At 42.6% G+C, this 22,218-nt stretch overlaps 1 protein-coding gene across 1 annotated transcript in view; it reads left to right on the forward strand.

Moving 5' to 3' along the window:
• Window positions 1-22,218, forward strand: part of LOC149778559 (uncharacterized) — an 83,323-nt gene that overhangs the window by 26,416 nt on the left and 34,689 nt on the right. Inside the window, exon 2 of the mRNA XM_089939460.1 lies at window positions 20,599-20,709. The gene's annotated coding sequence lies outside the window, so the exon portion shown is untranslated. The remainder of the gene's footprint in view (window positions 1-20,598; window positions 20,710-22,218) is intronic.

Here is a 22,218-nt window from a genome sequence, read left to right on the forward strand (position 1 = left end):
CGACGGTTTGAAATCCCCTGTTTGGATCGAGTTTAGAACCCCTGCAGAATTGACCGCTTCCAAAGTCATGGACAAAATTCAACACGTGCAACAATCTAATGACCAGTTTGACATCACCGATGGAAAAGCCACACTGGACATGACCCACGTCTCTCCTCATCAAGGGACTGGACGCAAAAAGATGTTATTGGTGAACGAGCTTCGCAGCATTAAGCGTAGCCTCGTCCAAATTCACAACCCTTAAGACCAGACGTGTTTAGCCCGTGCCATCGTGGTGGGACGAACCTATGCCAACAAGAACGACACGGTAGAATGGAAAAGAACCTGGAAAACTATTCAACGATCCGATCGAGCCAAACAACGAAACGAAGCAGAACTCCTGTTGCAACAAGCTGGCCTGTCCAAAGACACACCCTGTGGCATTCCTGAGATGCAAAAATTGCAAGATGCCCTAGCTCCACGATACACCTTGAAAGTGCACCCTCAAGAAATGCGCGGGCCTCTGTTGTTTCGAGGGCAAGATTTTAAAGACGGAAAATACATTCATGTTTATTATCACGATGCCCATTTCGATACCATTACCAGTATCACCGGATTCCTGGGATACGGTTATTACTGTGAGAAATGTGACCATGGTTATAACAATCGAGAGCAACACAAGCATTGTGGATTGAAATGTTCAGGATGTTTGGCCTCTTCACCCTGTCTGAGCGAAGAACCAGTGCCTTGTTCAACTTGTCTGCGCACGTTTGTCAGCCCTACCTGTTACCAACAACATCTGAAAACGCAAGGTTCACAGAAGAAATGTGCTTGTCAACTCCTGAGATTGTGCCCTACGTGTGAACAAGTCATATGTACCAATAATACCAAGGCACACGTATGTTCAGGAAAGAAAAAATGTCACATTTGTCACCACATCGTGGACTTGGAACACCAATGCTACGTGCAAAAATACCAACCCCCACCAGAGAAAGAGGATGGTCACAAGAAGAAAGGCAATTTCATCTTTTTCGATTTCGAATGCATGCAAGAGACCGGCATTCACATTCCTAATTTCTGCGTGGCTCATCGAGCGTGCGAGAAGTGCATTCAAGAACCTATCTTCAGTCATTGCCCTCTCTGTAGCAAGATTCCTGGAGGGCGTGAAAAAATCTTTCGGGGGCCGAACACGTTAGCCGATTTTGCCCAATGGGTCTTAGACCCCGTCGACAAGACGTGGAGCCAAGAGGACATCGAACGTTACCGAGATTGTCATCGTCATGCCACGGTGATGGCTCACAATTTCTCCGGATACGATGGACAGTTTCTTTTGAGGTACTATACGGAACAAGGCACCGAACGTCCTAAAGTGACTTTGAACGGAGCCAAAATCATTTTCATGCAAGTGGGACAAGTACAGTTTAAAGATTCGATGAGCTATTTGGCCATGCCTTTGAGTCGAATGCCTAAAACGTTTGGAATGACAGAAATGGCTAAAGGGTACTTTCCGCACTTTTTCAATACGGAAGCCAATCAACACGCCGTTCTACCCCATTTACCTGAGGCTCACTATTACGACCCCGACAACATGCGTACCGAACAACGAGAAGCTTTCTACGCTTGGTACCAGGCTCACGCCTCGGACCCTTTCGACTTTCAGGAAGAAATGCTAAAGTATTGTCGTTCCGACGTGGACATTTTACGGCGTTGCTGTGGAAAATTTCGAGAACTGTTCATGGAACACGGAGGGGTCGATCCTTTGAAAGAAGCTTGCACCATTGCCAAAGCGTGTTCCTTAGTGTATCGACAACGATTCATGCCTGAAAACACCGTGGCTGTCATCAGTCCACAAACGACCCACTTTGTCAAACGTCAATACTCGGTCAAAGCCCTACGTTGGTTACATTACTTGTGCGACAAGGAAGACAAGTGGATTCAGCATGCCCGCAACGGAGGGGGCGAAAAGACCATCGGAACGTATTCGGTCGATGGCTGGGACTTAGAAAACCCCAAGATCGTGTACGAGTTTAACGGTTGCTTATTTCACGGATGTCCCGTCTGTTACCCTGACCGTGGCACTAAAAATCAGTTTTTGCAACGAACCATGGAAGACTTGTACCAGGACATTTGTCAGCGACGCCTAAAGTTGGAACAGGAAGGATACCAAGTGGTGGAAATGTGGGAACACGAGTACGATCACCGTATGAAAACTGATCCCGAGTTTAAACGCCTCGTGGAAAGTTACCAGTTCATGGACCCACTGAACCCGAGGGATAGTTTGTACGGAGGAAGGACCAATGCCACCTGTTTGCTGTACCAAGCCGACGAAGAGAAAGGAGAAGAAATCAAATACTTGGACGTGTGTTCGCTGTATCCCTACGTGTGCAAATATTGTCGCTTTCCTGTAGGGCACCCACAATTGCTGACGGAACACATCGACCTGAAAAACATTCGACAATACGAAGGCTTGATCAAGTGCAAAGTTTTGCCTCCCACGAACCTATACCATCCCGTCTTACCTCACCATTGTCAAGGCAAACTGATGTTTCCCTCGTGCCGTACTTGTGCCGAAACGTGCAACCAAGACCAACCTTGTCAGCACAGCCAAGAAGAACGGGCCTTGACGGGAACCTGGGTCAGCGTAGAATTGTTCAAAGCTCTGGACATGGGATACCAACTGTTAGAAGTGTACGAAATTTGCCAGTTTCCCAAGACACAACAGTACCACAAGGGTGATCCCAGTCAGAAAGGCATTTTCGCCGACTACGTGGATGCCTTTTTGAAACTGAAGCAAGAAGCCAGCGGCTATCCGTCCTGGTGTCACACTCCCGAAGACCAAATACAATTCAAAGAGAAATACTATGAACAAGAAGGCATCACTTTAGACCACATCGAGAAAAACGAAGGCAGGCGATCGTTTGCCAAAGTGATGTTAAATTGCTTGTGGGGTAAAATGGCACAACGACCGTGTTTACCCAAGACGGAATATTTGACAGAACCTTCCCGCTACTTCCAGATGATTGACGACAAAACCAAATACATGAAACACATGGACGTCGTTCGAGAGAATTTGATCTTGGTCAATTACGAAGAAGATTTGGACTTTGTACAAGACGACCCTTTTGGAAATGTCATCATTGCGGCTTACGTGACAGCCCATGCTCGTTTAAAATTGTACGAAGCTTTAGAACTGTTAGGGGAACGCGTCCTGTACTTTGACACGGACAGTTGCATTTACATCCATCACCCGATTCAACATCACCCTGACATCGAAGGATACCGTTTAGGAGCCTGGACAGACGAGCATCCTGACGACAAGATTCTAAGTTTCGTCAGTGGCGACCCCAAAAATTACGGCTACGAATACCGTGACAAACAAGGAGAAGTGCACACGACGTGCAAAGTAAAAGGACTGACTCTGAATTATCGTACCAGTGGTGTGGTGAACTTTGGGGTATTGAAAGAAGCCTTGCAATCGGGAGAGGATGCAAACTTTAAAGTGACCACTTACCAACCGAACAAGATTGTACATTTACCCACTCACCACATCGTCAGTCGACCCTTGGAAAAAGTCTATCAAATCGTGTACCAGAAGCGAGTGAGACTTCCCAATCTCTGTACGTTGCCGTACGGTCACGTCGTTATTGGTCTGTATATAAAAAAGGAACCCTAGGTAAGATCAATAGTTCATTGTGACTACCAAGACCGAGCGAACAAGATGAATACTTTCAGAGAAACACAAAACAAGTTGTTTAGAAAGGCACAATTCAAGTGTGGGGCTTCGGAAGTGGAATGCGATTGTGGGCCTTGTGATGGATACGATGCTGTACCTTGTGACCTGAGCGATGGCGTAAAGCATCATGGGAACTTTAGTTTCACTACCCCTATCATGGAAAGTGATGCTGTGCGTGTCAAACCTGAGGGATGCGAAAGGGATGCCGCTCGTCCTCTTGGACATTTTACTGGGTTTCATTTTAAAGGGGAATGTTCACCTTCATGTTTACCCCCCTACGGATGTCATCCAGCCTTGAGCAAACTCCTGTTCCTATCACCCAACCCTTATCGAAACGAACCTGTGAAAGACGAATATTCGTTTCCTGTGCGTTTGTCGGAATACTGCGACTTTGAAAATCGTCTTCAATCGTTCAAAGGAAAATGGCCTAAGTATCTGGGATGACCGACCCCCGAAGAATTAGCCAGAGCCGGATTTTTCTACTTGGGCGAAGGAGATAAAGTCAAGTGCTTCAGTTGCGGTGTGTCACTTCACCACTGGGAACCGCAAGATTCGGCCAACGTAGAACATGCTCGATGGTCACCGAATTGTCATTACTTACCCTTAATGGGACCGAGACATTGAAGTAACTTTGCCATAATAATCTGTTCATGGATACTTTACAAGAGAACATTCGTGCTTTGCCTGTGGAGTTGAAAGAACGCATTTACCGAGAGCTGGTCAAAATACAAGTGAAACGTAAAGAACAATTGCATCCGTTACGTCACCGGTGTTTGAACCACTGGTACCTGAAGGCTATACAAGGACTGATTCAATTGAAAGTGTTCCATCGGACAGACATTGATGAACGATCCTCTAGTTTTAAAAAGGATTGGTTTGGTATGGACGATTCTACCTACATCATTGTAAACGTACTGCATCGAATTCCAGAGGAAGAGTTAACGAATTACCAAAATCTTGAACACAATGTCAACTTAGTGAAAGAGGAAACTTCTGAACGAATTGTAATGTGTAGATTAGTGACTGAACGATTTAAATTCGACACTGAAGTAAAACCATGTTTGTGCAAACAGTACATTTCTTGTGTCAGACCAAAGAGGATTTAGTATGACCTATTCATGGATACTTTGTTAGAGAACATTCGTGCTTTGCCTGTGGAGTTGAGAGAACGCATTTACCGAGAACTGATCAAAATACAAGTGAAACGCAAACTCAAAGTGATTCGTCCGTTTTTAAATTATGCTATGTTCCAAAGTACAAGAAGACTGATTATGAGTGGATATTACATTAGGCACAAAGGTAAACGAGGATTTTGGCCACCACCCAACGATTCCAAAAACAGTGTATATACTTATGGATACTTTACAAGAGAACATTTTGGGCTTGCCTGAGGAGTTGAGAGAAAGGATTTACCGAGAGCTGGTGAAAATACAAGTGAAACGTAAAGAACAATTGCATCCGTTACGTCACCAGATCTTTAACCACTGGTACCTGAATGGTATAAGAGGACTGATTCGTCAGAAATGTTTTCAGTGGTCAGACCTTGTTGAACACTTTCAGTTTGGGGATGATGATGGACCAGACGTTCGTAATTTTGGTTACTTCGAGATTCACTTACTGCAACGTATTGAGGAAGACGAGTTAAAGGATTACCAACATTTGTTACATGGAATCTGCTTAGAAAAAGACGAAACATCTAGACAAACTCTGACGTTTCAATTACGGTATGTAACATTTAAATTCCCTACTGGAGAACGAACATGTTTGGTTAGAAATTACATTTATTGCTTCTGAAACAAAGACACTATAAAATCAAGTTGCCATGCCATGGATTATGTCACATATCATTGAACAGATTCCGTGGAAGGTACTCAACGACCATATTCAAACCGTGGATCATTACCATCAATTATTACAAGAACTGTATCCATTCAATTTGGGACGACAAGTGGTGTGTGTCTTAGTGACTTGTTTTCTGGGATTTCGTTTACCAGCCGATTCTTTGTGGACTCTTTACGATCAGTACTTACAACCTCAATGGCCTTAAATGGTCACGAAAAACTCCTTTTGCTCAAAGCCTTGCGTTTTCATCTGGATACTTCTCGACCTCAACAGGAAAAAAAGATTCGTCAACTTTTAGCTACCCAAGACGTGTATGACGATGTGTGTGTAGCTTGTGACTTACATCCCCATTGGACTGATGTCCGTGCCTGGAAAGAATGGGGTTTTGAGGCTTGGACCCAAGAAGTGGCCCAGTATGCACGAGAGTTGTTCAAGGAAAAAAGTTACTTTTCAACCCGTGTTAGTGACGGTGCCAGAAGAACCCGTCACCCAGGACAGGACTGTCGTGGACAGACCTGAAAGACCCTTTCGGGAGGACACTTGTGTGACCTTACCCCCTACTATAGAACTGGTTAGAACATTACCCAAAACATGTTGTACAGACACTTGTTTTTATTCCACGTTCATGGTTATTATGTGCCTTTTATCCTTGTACTTAAGCCTTTGGCTTTTATGTATTTTTGTCTTTCGTATTCATGTTTGAAAAAAAAACATTCAATAAACGTGTTCTGAAAAAGTATATAAACTCTTGTCTTTTTTGTTTTCGTGTCACAAGTGACATTTCTCACACAATGGCTACCTCTGCTGTCTCTGCTCCATCTTCCTTTACTGTCAAAGTCATCGACGAACACTTAGATCGTGCCAGTTGGGAGGCTTTGTATCTTCGCCATCCCTTTAACATGCTCATTGCTGGACCTAGCGGTTCAGGCAAAACCGAATTCGTCAAACGTTTGATCGAACATAAACATCATTTGATCGATCGGCCACCTCAACGGATCGTGTGGTGTTACAAAGAGTGGCAATCGGCGTACAGCCTCTTGCGAGAAAGTCAAGGCGATTCCATCGTATTTGTGGAAGGCATTCCTAAAGAAGACGACGGCATCGTCTCTGACTCCCGTCTAACCCATTTGGTCATTTTCGACGACATGTTAGGAGAAGACGAAGAAGAAATTAAACTGTGGTTCACGCGCAAAGGGCATCATCGTAATGCCAGTGTCGTTTACATCACCCAAAATTTGTTTCAACAAAGTAAAGCCCATCGCACCATCAGTCTCAATGCGCATTACGTGGTCTTGTTTAAAAGCCCTCGAGATAAATCGCAAGTGCAAGTCTTAGCCAAACAGTTAGGAACGCCTTGGCTGACTCAGGCGTACGACGATGCCACTCAAACGCCACACGCCTATTTACTCGTCGATTTGAAACCTACCACCCCCGAGGATTTGCGATTTCGTACCCACTTGTTTCACCACTGGTGCCAAGAGGGAGGGCCTGTCCTGTACACGTCTCCGTCCTCGACTTCATTTCACTCCCCATAAAAAATCTATAAAAACCTCAGGCCCTTTTCGTCTGTCTCACACAGTGTGAACATGACGTCCCTTCAGTCGCATCTTCCCGTCAAATTGATTCGTGCCTTGTATGGCATCAGTCGAGAAAAAAATCCACAAACACGAGCTCGTGTCTTAGAAGCTAGTCTCAAAGAAGTCTTACGATGGTTCACGGTGACGGCACGTCAATTACTCCAAGGAATCATTCAGATTCCTCATCAAACCAAACGCTTTTTCGATCGAAACAAAGTCGCTTTGGTCCAACTGGCCGATCCCCGCATCGACACTCAAACCAAAAAACAAATCATTTTGAAACCTGGAGGGAGCGGTACTCTAGGAGGGGTCATCATTCGCTCACTCTTAAGATGGGATCCTAATGCCCCCAAACTTCTCCCCAAGAAAAAAAGTCCAACGAAGCCCCAAGAAGAAGAAAAAGACCAAGTCCCCAAGGAGAACTTCTCCAGTGGCAGGACCCTCCTCTTACCAGACACCACCCCGGAAAAAGAAAAGAAGCCCCCAGAAAAAGAAACAAAGAAAAGGTCCCCAGAAAAAGAAAAGTCCACAGAAGAAAACTAGTCGCAAGAGAGGCACTTCGGCCAGGACGCAACCTTACACTCGGAAACCACGACCTGCCACGTCGGTGACTGTGTCTCCGGCAGCCTCACGTTTATCCACTTCTCCGTTGATGACACCAGGAACTGAAGAGTACTTGGAGACGTTGATCACACCAAGAACTTCTCCGTTGATGACCCCAAAAAGAACTTCCCACAGTGGCAGGACCCTCCAATTTAGTGGCAGTGGCTGCTGCTCACAAAGTACCTTCTCCCAAAATCAAAGTCCATGAAAGATCGGGCATGTTACAAAGTTTACTGGATTTGTCCAAGCAAGAACTGGCTCGATTTAGTCCGTTGCATACCCCTGCACGACGTGTCATGCCTGTCCTCAAACTGAGACGACGTAAAGACAATCAGTGGCGACGCGTTCCAGTATAAAAAAGGTGTGTGACCAAGACGGGGGTATCAGTGTTTTTTGGTGCTCCTGAAGACTCAAAGATGTCACCCTCCAGAAAACCCCAAGGAAAGAAAAGGAAAGGACTACCACCACGTTTAGTCAAACATGGGGACATGTTATCTGTCCTGTCCAAAGCTCCTTCACCTCTACGAAAAAAACTCATTCAATCGGCCTCCAAAGAGGTCATCGATACCGTGTGCGAATGTTGTTTGAACGTTTTGAAAGGCACGATCCCTTTGTCCAAACACCAGAAACAATGCTTAAGCAAACATCGTCACGTTCTTCGCCAAATGGTTCGAAAGAAAATTCCCATCCGTCAAAAGAAGAAGATGTTAGTCCAACGTGGAGGCATTTTGCCTCTCTTGTTAGGCCCCATACTGAAAGGAGTCTTGGGAACCATGTTGGGAGGACAGGTGGGAGCAAGATAAAAAGGCCCTCGGAAGTCCCAAGATCTCAGAATCGACCCCTGATAACCCCATGGAAGGACGAAAACTAGCTTTAGTGCCTTACAAACGATGGATGGAATACCATCGGTGGCAAGAACAACGCACCCCGCATTTACCTCCCAATCCCAATTTGAGCGAGATGTCCCAGTTACAACACGAATTGCAATCCTTGATGGATCGCCAAGATTTGTCCGAAACAGAAAAATCGCAAAAGTACGGTCAACTTTTGCAACGACTGCAACTCTTTCACCAGAAAGCTTTAGACGAAACAGCTCTACCCACTTTGAAAGATTTTAAGACCTTGATGAAAAGTCCAGCACCATCACCAGTACCAGTACCAGTACCGGTGGTCAAGACAGAAAAAGGAAAAGAAGAAAAAGAAGATGGGTTTCAAACTCCACCAGAAAAAGTACGCAAGTTAACAACACCATCTACCTCCAGAATTGGATGGATTGAAAAGATGATGGCCACCCCTTCTTCATCACAAGAGAAAAAGAAAGTGAAGACAGAAGTGAAACAAGAACCGATATCCCCCGCTCAGACATCCTCCTCCTCCTCTTCAACACCTATTGCCGGTCGCACACGCAAAGCATTGCAATCCAAGAAAATACCCCAAGAGAAAAAGAGTAGCCTCTTCCAAGAGTGGGTGCCTTATTAACACACCAATCAACACAAAAAATGGAAAAAGTCTTAGCCAGCATTTACTACGATCCCTCGCATCCTGCAGGTTACGCAGGAGTTCAAGAATTGTATCGTGCTGCCAAAACGCGACTGAAAAGTCTCCGTTTACCTCAAGTGCAACGATGGTTACAAGAACAAGCTACCTACACTTTACACAAACCCATTCGACGCAAGTTTGCCAGAAGTCGCACCCGCGTGGAAGGCATCGATCATCAATGGCAAGCCGATTTAGCCGATGTCTCTCATTTGGCCAGCTACAATCGTGGCTACAAATATTTGTTTTGTGTCATCGACGTCTTTTCCAAATTTGCCTGGGTCGTGCCCTTGACTTCCAAATCCAGCAGCGAGTTAGTGCGAGCCCTGCAACGAGTGCTGAAACAAAGCGGTCGTCACCCTCTTCGATGGCAAACGGACAAAGGCACCGAATTTCTGAACCAAGCTTTCCAAAAAGACTTAAAGAAACGTGACATTCATTTTTTTACCACGGAGAATCCCGAAACCAAAGCCAGCATCGTGGAACGTTTTCAACGCACTTTGAAAGAACGTATGTGGAAATATTTTACGCATCACCACACTCTGAAGTACATCGACATCTTACTGCACCTGGTGCAAGCGTACAACCAATCTTACCATCGAAGCATCGGACGTGCCCCGCAAGACGTGACTCCCGACAACGAAGTGTTGGTGTTTGAGCGCCTGTTTGGTACGTCCCCGACGAGGGCTGTCCCCAAGAAAAGTGGAATGTTGGCCGTAGGAGATTGGGTACGCATTGGCAAAATCAAACGCACTTTCGACAAAGGTTACTTACCTAACTGGACGACCGAACTGTTTCGCGTCACTGGACGAGTGCATGGCCGTCATCCTGCCGTCTATAAATTGGAAGACATGAACGGAGAAGTGCTCAAAGGAACGTTTTATTTGCCCGAGTTACAACGTGTCACCAAAAAAGAAGACGACGTGTACGACATCGAAAGCATTCTCGAACGCAGAACCCGTAAAGTGGGCAAACGACGTGTCAAGGAAGTCAAAGTACGTTGGAAAGGATATCCACCCAGTTTTGATTCTTGGATCGACGCTTCGCAAGTCATCGACTATAAAAAGAAGTGACCATCATGCCCTTTCACACAGACGCAGCTACGTCGACCACTCCTCCTTCACCTAGTTCTTCTGTGCAAGATTTACAAAATCAACCCTTGTGGGTGTGGTGTGGAGAACGTGTGCCTAAAACGCAAATCGTCTTTTTCTGCCAAATCTTCGTGGCGTATTGTGTCATCGGGGCAGCCATCGCCAATTTGAGTTTGCAACAAGGAGACAAACAATTGTGGACCATTTTATTGAGCAGTTGCATCGGTTACCTGCTTCCCAATCCCTCCCTGAAATTCTGCTCGAACGGGAACCACGGGAACCTAGTGTCCAGTGCCAGTGCCAGTCACCACTCCAACCACAACCAGAACCCCATTTTGAGCGGAGACACGCCTCTGACGTCCACTAACCCCTTGGACAGCCACAGAACTCTGGAATTATGAGTCACGAAAACCAATTTTACTTAACCTTACCCAGTGACAGTTCCATGGAGGTGTTTCCCCACAACACGTTGTGCTGTTACACGGCCAAATTACCTCAAGCCATCCCCTTAGATCACGAAGCCCATTGGGAAGTGGCTTTAGTGGAAATGATTCACCCGACCCAAGTCCTCAGTGTTCTTCCCAATCAAAATGTTTTTGATGTGGAAGTTTATGACGAGCAAATGCAACAGTACTTGGATACCCACGGCAAATATGACAAGAAAACCCGTACACAAAATCAAAACTACACCACCTATCACTTGTTCATTCCCCCAGGCTATTATTTTAGTGGTCAACATTTGGTCAGCACCATAACCTCCAGGTTTAATGTCGTGTTTCTGAAAGCTTTCGAAAGTGCCAAAAAAAGTGTCACCATGGAATACCACAAAACAGCTCGTCGCTTCTTGATGAAATTTGACGGGAGTAAAATCCTGTCCATTTTATTTTGTCCTGAATTGTTTGACATGTTGGGCAGAGACATGGACATGAGAATGGCCATGATGAAGAAAAACGAATTACCCATCGTTTACGACAACGAGTCTTTTAGCAAGTTATTTCGTGCCCCGGTAGAACTGAACCAAGGACTGAATTTGATGTTTGTGTACTCCGATGTGGTGGAGTACAACGTGGTGGGACACACCTCCGTACCGATACTGCGTGTCATTCCTTTCAAAGTGGATTCTGCCACGAACGCTGACGAGGAAGGTGGAAACACTTACCACGTTCACCGCGAATTTGTTCATCCTCACTATTTGCCTGTCAGCAAGTCGTATTTGGACACGGTCAACATTACTATAAAAGGAGATTTGGGACAAAATATTCCATTCACCAAAGGAAAAGTCACGGTGAAACTCCATTTTCGAAAACGGTTCTCTCACGACTCGTAAGTAAGTCATGTATCCAGTGTACCGAGGGGTTGCTCGACAGCGAGGACACGGTTTAGGAGATATGTTAAAATCGGCCTTTCGTTCGGTGGCCCCGGTGTTGAAACCGATGGTGACACGCGGATTGCACGCCTTGAAAGATGCGGCACTGACACAAGGCAAAGAATTTTTCCAAAATGTCATCATTGACAAACAAAACCCTAAAGAAGCCTTCATGAGGGCAGGCAAAAATGTCTTGCTGCAAACGGGCAAAGACATTTTGGGCTGACGAGACACACCTATAAATGCCCTGCACGCTACCGAATCAGGCATTCAGCAAGGACAAGGCAGAAAGAGACGACGAAGAAAACACCCTTTCACCAGACTTCAAGCTAGAAAGGCCAAGAAAAGAAGAACCGTTCGAGACTTAGACGTTTTCGATTATTGAAACACAGAGAAAAATGATGCACCGAGAGTCTTGCGCTTGTTCCAAGACGGAACTGGATCTGTTTGCCATGCCCACCCCCCCACCATGATGACGATGCAAGAATCCCAGTGGGTGGAATTTCACCCCGTCTCCTTATTGACAGCCTCAGCTCCCATCGAGTTTGAAATCAAAGGACAGCCCGAAGATTACATCGATCTGAATAGCAGTTACTTGTACTTGAAAGTCAAAGTTGTCGATGAGGACAATTCGACCCTAGATGGCGATGAGGTAATAGCTCCCGTCAACAATTTCTTGCATTCCTTGTTTAGCGGTGTGGACTTGTACTTGAACAACAAACTGGTCAGCAGCAGCATGGATACTTACCCTTATCGAGCGTACCTGGAAAATCTCTTGACGTACGGAATAGACGCCAAGAATACTCATCTCAATGCTTGTGTGCTGTGGGAACCTGACGAAGCGGGCAAGTTTGACGCAACTGACAATGACGGCTATGAGGAAAGACGAAACAAAATCAAAAATGGACAAAGTTTAGAACTGATGGATCGTTTACATCTGGACATGTGGTTGCAAGAGAAATATTTGCTAAACGGGGTGAATGTTCGCCTGAGACTGAATCGTAGCAGTGCCGCTTTCCATTTGATAGGTACTTCTGTTTGCAAAACTGTCATCGAGGAAGCCAGGCTCTAAGTACGCCGTGTGGAAGTGTTACCTAAAGTGGGAAACGACATCAGTCAGACGTTGAGCAGAACGACCGCCAAGTATCCCATACGACGCGTGGAAGTGAAAACGTTCACCATTCCCAAGGGACAGCGATCCATGATCGAAGATCATCTGTTCCAAGGACAGCTACCCAAACGTTTAATCCTTGGTATGGTCGAGAATGATGCCTTCAACGGAGTTTTGGGTAAAAATCCTTTCCACTTTCAACACTTTGGCGTGTCCAAGATTGAAGTCAGTCGCGATGGCAAGACCTTGTGTACCCGACCTTTCGAACCTGACTTTGAGAAGAAGAATTACTTGAGATCGTACTTGTCCCTGTGCGAAGCCACCGGCCAGTTAGGAACCAACACCAGTCACGGCATTACGTACGAGGATTACGCAGGAGGTTATGCTTTGTGGGCTTTCGATTTCACTCCAGACCAAGGCAGCGACGAGGGACATTTCCACCCTATAAAATCTGGCCAGATTCGTGTGGAAATTCAGTTTGCAAACCGAGACCCTGATGTAACGGTGAACGTCATCCTGTATGCCGAATTTGATAATACGATAGAAATCAATAGTTTGAGAGAACTCATTCTAGATTACTAGAAGCCATGGAAGACTGTTATCCCTCTTTACCTAGTGGAGAAACTTTGGACATGGAATGTAAGGAGACTGTGGAAGAAGAAGAAGTGATCATGATGAAGTCGAGATGGCCAGAACAAGAAGCCCATTTAGTCTCCTGTTTTGCCAAACACTTGGCTGAAAAAATAACGGAATTGGTCAAGAAAAATTGCTATGGATGTCAAAACGATCATCCCAGTCAAATTCAACAAGATAAATGCCTGATGTTAAGTCAAGAAGAAAAATTGGACGAATATCTGGACGAAGCTTGGAGTCTCATCTCGGACAAAGACGTGTTACATCAGTGGTATAAAGACTTGCGTGAACATTCTTGTCCACCATTAACCACTCAAGAGATCCATCGTATCGAAGCTCTCCTGAATCAGAGTGAGGAGACGAAACGAAGAAACGGTTATTTGTCAGACATTTTCAAGCAAAAAGTCAGGATCGAATTGACGACGTATTATTACCTGTAAAGAAGAAAAAAACAACACAAATGGATACCTGGGAACTTTATTACCTTTTGAACCACAGTTCGTATACGGCTTCTTGGAATCCTGTCGTCTGTGCTAAAGATGAACTCCCTCATCGCAAACCTAAAGACCATCAAGCTTACGTGATCAACACAGACGACAGTCATCTCCCAGGAACACACTGGGTAGCCGTTTACTTTCCTCAAGAAGGATGTGTGGAATATTTCGATTCGTATGGATTGCGCCCTTTGGAAGACGATATCATCGACTTTATGAGAAGAAATGCTCAGACCACCCGATTCAATAATGTGAAATTACAAGGCACAGATTCCTTGGTGTGTGGACAGTACTGTGTGTATTTTCTGCATCATCGCAGTCTGGGCTATTCCTTAGAACATTTAGTGACTCATTTTGATCCTCGTTCTTCTTCTAGAAACGATGTGAAAGTAGATCGATGGTTTTGTGACCATTATGCTTATCTTTTGTCTCAAGCTAGGAAACGTAGTGTCCATCAATGGCGTAATGATTTCCAACAGTGGAAATCACAATTTAATTCACAACGTTGTCAGCCCTGTTTAAAGTAGACTGTCAATTGAGAAAAATGTTTGTCATTTGTTTAGAAAATGTTTGATGTTATAGTGTTGGATTATTGTTTAAAAAATATGTTAGAGTTGTTGTTGGTTAGTGTTAAGTGATTTTTGAATAAAAAATGTTGCGTTTTGAAAAAAATGCCTTTGTCTTTTGTTTAGCTATAAAAATGTTGGATGGATGCTCTTTCATTTCTTACTATCCCTCCCATAACACTCACTGAACGTTGCGACTCGAAAACCGTGTGGGGGATGTTTTCCTTCACGTCCGCGCTTTGACTTTAAGAACCGGGGTTGTTTCCAGTCTAACCATCCATTGTCGACTCATCCTCCTACGAAGATGTGCTCCAAACTAGCTAAGCTCAACGAAGCCTACGTGAATTTGCATAGGGTCAGACACAGTCTGATACCGAAGCCAGAAGAAATAGAGAATGTGAGAATGCTAAAAGTCACTGAAGACCAGATAGAAGAACTCTTCAGAGAAGAAGTGAACTAGGAAAATGAAGAATGGACAGAAAAGTACAGACTTCAGAGACAGCAGTAACAGCAGCAACAACAGCAGCAACAACAGCAGCAGCAACCTGAACCTGACAGAGGCTTTGTCGATTGTCGTATCGACACCAAAGAGTTCTTCTTCTCTTTCCGAAGAAGCAGACCTATTGCCAGAAAGTCTATCCTCAGAGGACATCGCATTCTTAGAAACTAAAAAAGAATGCCATAGCAAACAAAAAAAACCCAGCCCTTTTCAGGGCTACCCCAATACTCTAGAAAAGAAATAACGATCCATTTGCCAATGTGTGTAGGTAGAGTAGTGTGAATATAAACACTAACTCTTTTTCAAAAAAAATGTGAGGGTATGTGTTTGTGTGTTTGTGTGTTTGTGTTTGTAAGTGATCACGTACGTTGGTATGGATAGTAGATTAAAATGATGTTTTTTTTTTTTGTTTTTTTTTTTTTGTTTTTGTTTTTGAGGTGTGGGAGAGTAGATTTGGGGTTAGATTGATTTGAGTATGTGGTTAGTCTATTAAAGTGATTGATGAAAATTTTTTTTTAAGATAGGAATGGGAAGTATAAAAAAGTGAGTGAGTGTTTCTTTTAGGTCCGCGCGTTGTTTTTTTGGTGATGATCTATTTAAGATCAATTCTATGTTTTTAGGGGGATGTTTTCCTTCACGTCCGCGCTTTCAGTATAAATTGAAACTTGCTGGACAGTCTAGCTACCCTTGTTGATTGTTCAACACTAGAAAAATGAGCAGCAGACAGACTAAATTGATGGAACTTCAGATGCATCTGGAGTATGCCAGATGCCTCCTGAATGAGCTGGCTGCAGAGGCCCTTGTGGAAGAAGCCAGGATAGAACAAGAGGAAGAAGAAAGAAAACTGAAAGAAGAGGAAGAAAAAAAGAGAGGGATAAGGTCTCACGTGTTCATGATAGAGAAATGTGAGGTGATGCCCTGGGTGATGGAACCTCCACAGGCAATGACTGCACCACAGTTACAACCACAACAAGAGGTAAGGAGACCAATTGTTCATCCTCGAATGAGGAATAGAAGACAAAGAAGACAAAGGGAAGAAGAAGTGTTCACTATTCCGCAAACGGAGGAGTGGGATAGTGAAGCCACTCAACCCTCGTCAGCTCTTCCAACAACTTCAGTCAATTGGACCAATGATTGGAGTAGGCGTTGTGTCTGTGGTGCCAGACCCGGAAGGTGCCACCATTAGCCAGGTGCCTCTGAAGTTCCAAAAACAGTCCTTTTCAGGGCTACCCCAATACTCTAGAAAAGAAATAACAATCCATTTGCCAATGTGTGTAGGTAGAGTAGTGTGAATATAAACACTAACTCTTTATTGATAGTGGAAGTGTATGTGTTTGTGTTTGTAACTGTTCACGTAAGTTTGAGTGAATAGTAGTTTCTTTATTGTTTCTTAGCGTATGTGTAGAGTATAGTTTAGGTTTTATTATATGAAATGAGAAAGTATGGGGGATGTTTTCCTTCACGTCCGCACGTTGTTGGGTCATGATCTAGGTAAGATCAATTTTATGTTTTAGGGGGATGTTTTCCTTCACGTCCGCGCTTTCACTATAAGAACCCACAGTATTCGTCGTTCAAACCATTCTACAAAGAAGATGGCTTGTAAACAAATTGACAAGATGCAAACATTGCAAGAGGTTTTAGACAATTTAGGAATGATGGAACAGATGTTAATAAGACTGGTTGAAGACCACTATTCCTATAGTCCCCATCGTGTAAAGATGGAAATTAATAACTTGAGAAAGGTAAAGGACAAGATAAGTGGTGTTATGAAAGAGATAAAGGAGGAGAAGGAAGATGAAGAGGAAAGGATAAGAATACGCAAATGGAACGAAAAAATTGAAAAAGAAGAAGAAAATGAGAAGAGGAAGAAAGAAGAGGAGGAGAAAAAAAAGAAAGAAAAGAAGAGAAAGAGTGTAGGAGAGAAAATAAGAAGTTAGTGGAGAAAAAGAAGAAATTAGAAGCTGAAGAAGAAGAAGAAGAAAAAACCAAAGGCCCTTTTCAGGGCCAGCCAAATTTCTCGAAAAGAGAATGACTTTTCAATTGCCTACCCTTTTTTTTAAAAAATTTAAAAAAAAATAAAATCCCATGTTCAATTTCCCTTGACGCTATACAGTCCCACCCTGTTTAAATTCCTTTGACGCTATACAGTCCCCTATTCCCATGTTCAAATCCTCTTGACGCTCAACAGTCCCACGATTTTTCTCCATGTTAATTTCCCTTGTCGCTATATGTTCCCACGATGTTTCTCCATGTTAAATTTCCATTGTCGCTATATGTTCCCGGGGGGTCTGTAATGCTAATTCCCATTGTCGCTATAATATCCCCCTTCACTACTCACTACTTAAGCCACCAGAGCGGTCCTTTATTATAAGGAAAGGACAGTCCTGATATATACATGTATGAAAGGGATAAATACATTTTTTGACAACAAATGTAGCGCAAATATTGCAAACACGAGAAGGACAAAAATATATCGAGCCATGGCAGGGATCACTTAACACTTTTCAAAACGGGCGATGCAACCAGCTGTAAAATATAATGCCTGGGGAGGAGGGTAAAAACCTGTTTTGAAATGCAGTTTTGGCTCGAGGAGTATCACCCTACAGACCTGCTAGTTTCTCAATGAGGCCACATCATGGGCGTCGGCGGGGGAGGTATTAGCATGGTCTACTTGATTTTGACCCCCCCCCCCCCTTTGAAAAATTCATGAGGACGCCTGTGAGTCACATTAATACATAATTCTAGTTATGATACTTCGTAGGGACCTTAAGTATAGATTTTGTCCAGGATTAAAACGAACAATCGAATGAATGAAGATGATATTCTTCTTGTCTTTCCTTAAACTCGGTATAAAACAAACTTCCCTTAGGACGGACGAGATATCCTAAATTTGATGACCAGCAGAAACTGACAATGACTGTAAATCTCCTTCTCAGACACCTGTTATGGAAAATTATAAATGAAGTTCACATCCAAAGACTTGGATTGCAATTATAAATAAATAAATAAATATGGTTTATAAAGATCATGAAAATGGATGGATATTGATCACTGCTTGCTGCGTACGGGGGGGGGGGGGGGAAGTGGTCTGTCACTCGCACAGTTCACGTGTAGTCAAACCGAATTACATGTTTTATCCTGATCTAAGAACTTAATGAAAGACAGTCGAGTATGTTACAAGACACATGTGCTCTACGCAAGTTTAATGTTAAAACAAAAAGCAAGAACCTGAAGGGAAAAAGAAAATCATACCCCGTTGACCCGTTCAGACAAAATATGCTGTATATCATACCATAAAAAAAGACTTTAATAGAATGATAGACAGGGTTCTATGTCAGAACGGGTCATGGGGGTAATCTGAGGAAACTGTTTCATCCCGTACGATTTTGTTCATTCACGTTATTACTTTTGTTTTAAAACAGTGCTATGTGTACGACTGACATTTAAATTGTAAGCAACGATAAGAGCCCCTGTGGTGGCCACCTCTGTAGATATTCTCTGTCCTCATGAATATGTATTAACTTCTTACCCAATCACTACTAGCACGCATACAAATTTCACACCATTGGGACCCAACATTACGTTTTGCATATGCTATTTTGAAGGGTCCAATCACAGTTTCGGTTCCAAATACGGTTCGGAACAACTATCAAAATGGCGACATCCATTATTTCCAATTCTGTTTGGCATAACGAAACTCACAAAACAACAAAAAAAAAGACACAATAAACATAAACTAAGTTTTTCTTTCAGTATGAACTGGCATCTGGAAGACTGTCGGTTATCAAGCACTTCCCATTAAATCGGTGGCGCACTAACCCCACCCCCCTTAATCAGTGAACTGCCGTGTTGAGGCCAGTGGCCAGTTTTTATGTACAAATTTAATGCCGCAATCAAGGGCCTAGTATTAAAAGAAATTCATAAAATATTAAATACACAAGTGAGGTCAAAAAGGTCCACATTTTTGGATGCCAATATTAAAACAAAGCAAAAGAATGTTATCAACTTGACCAGAGAAGTCGATGGCAGTTCATATCAGAAGTGTATGCACCCCAGTCCCATATTTATGCTTACAATTCTCATGTCCGAAGGTCATTTTTGACACCATGTGATGCGCACAGTTCAAACACAAACCCTTTTCCTAGATGCCAATATCGCAAAACAGTGTGTACTAAACGGGATGATGCAATTGAAAATAGTTGTCATCCAAGCCGTTTTTGAGAATACTTGCCCCAAACCCATGTGTTTACTGCTATGGGAGGCTAACTCTTTTTCCTCGCAGACTATTGGTATTTCACTGTCAACATACTGCGGAGTAACTATGGAAGGTGTACATGCCTGACATCAATTTTAATAACAACACAACCCCAAAACACCTAGTTCTAAGTTAAGAAATTTGCCAAGGGCCAATTTACGAAACTGGACCCTGCCACCTTAGGTGCTGATGTTGTTGTGGGCATAACTCCATTCTCATATAATAAGATAAACATGGCGGCCAGTATAACTGGTGCAGAAAGAACCATTGACCCATGAGAAGCTATCTGGCAAGCTTTCTCATATACCTACATAGACCGAGCCTGAGATTCAAATCCACGGCCTCTGAGACAGAGGTGAGATGGCAGTGATCAGGAGAGGTGAGTGCATTAGGTCACCATGGGGACCCCTTCAGGTGCTGATCATTAGCCCATTAATGTCGGTCCGTCTAAAGATCCCAAGACTGTCCCAAAGGATCCTCAGCTACCCATATATTAGTTAAACTATGGCTTTGGGAAGGAATGTACCTTTCATTACATTATTTGATGGATATACTGACTTAAACTTAGTTATTTACACATACAACATGCCAAATGACCATCATTGTTGATTGAGATGTTCAAGCTCACAAGGTGCCAGTAGATCAGTATGTGCACTATTTTCTAGAACAGTGAAAACAATATCCGCCAGAACATATTTTTATGAGGTTTGCCAGCATCTAGTTCCACATTATGAAACTGGTGTCTATTTATACATTAGGGAAACATTAATGTGAAATTTCTTTTAAGTTATGAGGTAATATTAGTAAATCTTTGCCATGAGGAATTGTCCGTTTTGTTTGTTCAATAACAAGATTTATGTTTTACTTACTTGGTACGCTTTACATAAAGCATGTTCAGTTTAATAATTTTTATATGTATTGTCAACATGCTATCAAATCTCTCTGTGAATCTGTTTGGTCCCAATAAGCCAATGAAATTATTGCACAATATTTTTGTTACTGATCAGCTGTGGTTATGGTAATATTCCCTGCCCCATCTTCTGGAACCATTTTTTGAAGTATTACCATCATGTTGTGCTCTACAGTTTCATATTTTCCATAGGGTTTGCGTTTTAAAGAAAAAGAAATTCCAAGGTTTTCCTCACTGGTTATCCTGGTTATTTAGAAAAGATCTATACTTAATTTGTCCAGCATAATCTTTCCCTTTGATTGATTTGTATTGATTGATCTATAATCATATCTTTACATGTATCATCAGCACTTTTTATCTTGTATGACACACTAAAGAACATTTCATTTTTTCTTCTGTTCAGGATGCAGCATGGATGGCAATTGACTTGGACCACAGGAAGATACTTTGTATACATCAAATCTTGGATGCTTTATTAGTGGAGTGGCAGAGCCAGATTGCAGGCAAGATCCTGGTTGGTTACTCTTGGATACCTCTACACCTTAATATCATGGTCTACTGTGCTGTATAATGATAACTCCTTGGTCTTTTCTTTGGTCTTCAGGTTTTCCTGTACCCATGCTTTTTTTGGGGGGGGGATGTAGCTTGTAGTCGTAACAACATCAGGGCTACCAGTTATTCCTGGTTATAATGGATCTTTGGAAGAGATATAGTCATGCAGGGCCTTTAATTTGTTAGGAAGCAACCCACCCACCCCCTTCCATTTTTTAAAAGTTTAAAGTTGCAGGTTTTTTTTATTTATTTGACCATAAAATTCAGCTTTCTTGTTTAATTTTCATTATATTTCATTATTATGGATATAATCATCAATCATCTTCCTTGTCCACTGAATTGTCTCAATAGGAGTTAATTCCCATTGACCTTCACTTCAACAAATTAGTATAAAATCATTAGTACACGTTCAAATTAGGTTTTCCAATATGAAATAAAGAAGTAATTATTTGCTAGAAATGTATTTTTGTATTCTGTAATGAAATTTTAGTGGCAAGATCTTTTGTAAATGCAATGCTAAATTTTATTTGCAGTATTAAGTCTAAATTTATTGAATTATTCCATCTTTGTTCTCTTGATTTAACTATGGACGTGTCAGAATGATAAAGGACAGGAAAAAGCCAGAATACATTATTTAATGCAAAATTTTAAAACTAAAACAAATGCTTCATAGGCATTTACTCTTGAATGTCTTAGTTTCAAGACAAAATCAATATAACTTGTCCCAATAATGTTTCACTACATGAAACTGAGCTGAGGCTACTTCATAGGGGTGGAGGAAAAATTTATGTGATGGTCATTTTGGAAGGAAATACCTTGTATCATATATGAAAATGTTTGAGATTGAACACAGAATATAACAACTTTTTCAATAAGCTGACATGGCATCATAAGTTTGCACTCTACAATTTTTATTTTAAAATATTTTAGATTTGTAAGACCGTGTATATCTTATGTCTTGTTAAAGGAGGTTTTTAATTCCATTTATTTTAGTCAATGATTGATGGATGTAATTTTTGTTTTAGATTTTATACAGCCTGGCCCTATAACAGATGTGTACCTATCAAAAATCTGCTACCTCTGCTTCAAGGTTCTCAGAGACACAAGCTTCCAGGTCCAATACACATGACATTCTCAAAGGATATGCGATTTCTCCCTGTGATGCATCCCCATGATGCACCTCATTTTCTCCCAGGATGCTTTTCCTATTGCTAATCTGGTCAGACATGGACAATTGTTACAATAGCTAAAATCTAGACTTAAGTAAACAGGCATGAAGCCAATGTGATAATTAGTAGTTAATCCTTATCATTGCAATTATTTTGTGAAAATGACTGCCCCTATGACATACTTCAAAGAAACCGTGTTCTGTTGATTGTGTATCTAAGCAACTGCAATTGATTGGCAAATAAACAATACCCTGTTTTGTTGTAATGGTCTTTAAATTAAATTGGTGATGATGCTAATATAA

Source organism: Sinohyriopsis cumingii, chromosome 17 (genome assembly GCF_028554795.1).
Source record: "Sinohyriopsis cumingii isolate HCF-2022 chromosome 17, ASM2855479v2, whole genome shotgun sequence".
Taxonomy (NCBI): domain Eukaryota; kingdom Metazoa; phylum Mollusca; class Bivalvia; order Unionida; family Unionidae; genus Sinohyriopsis; species Sinohyriopsis cumingii.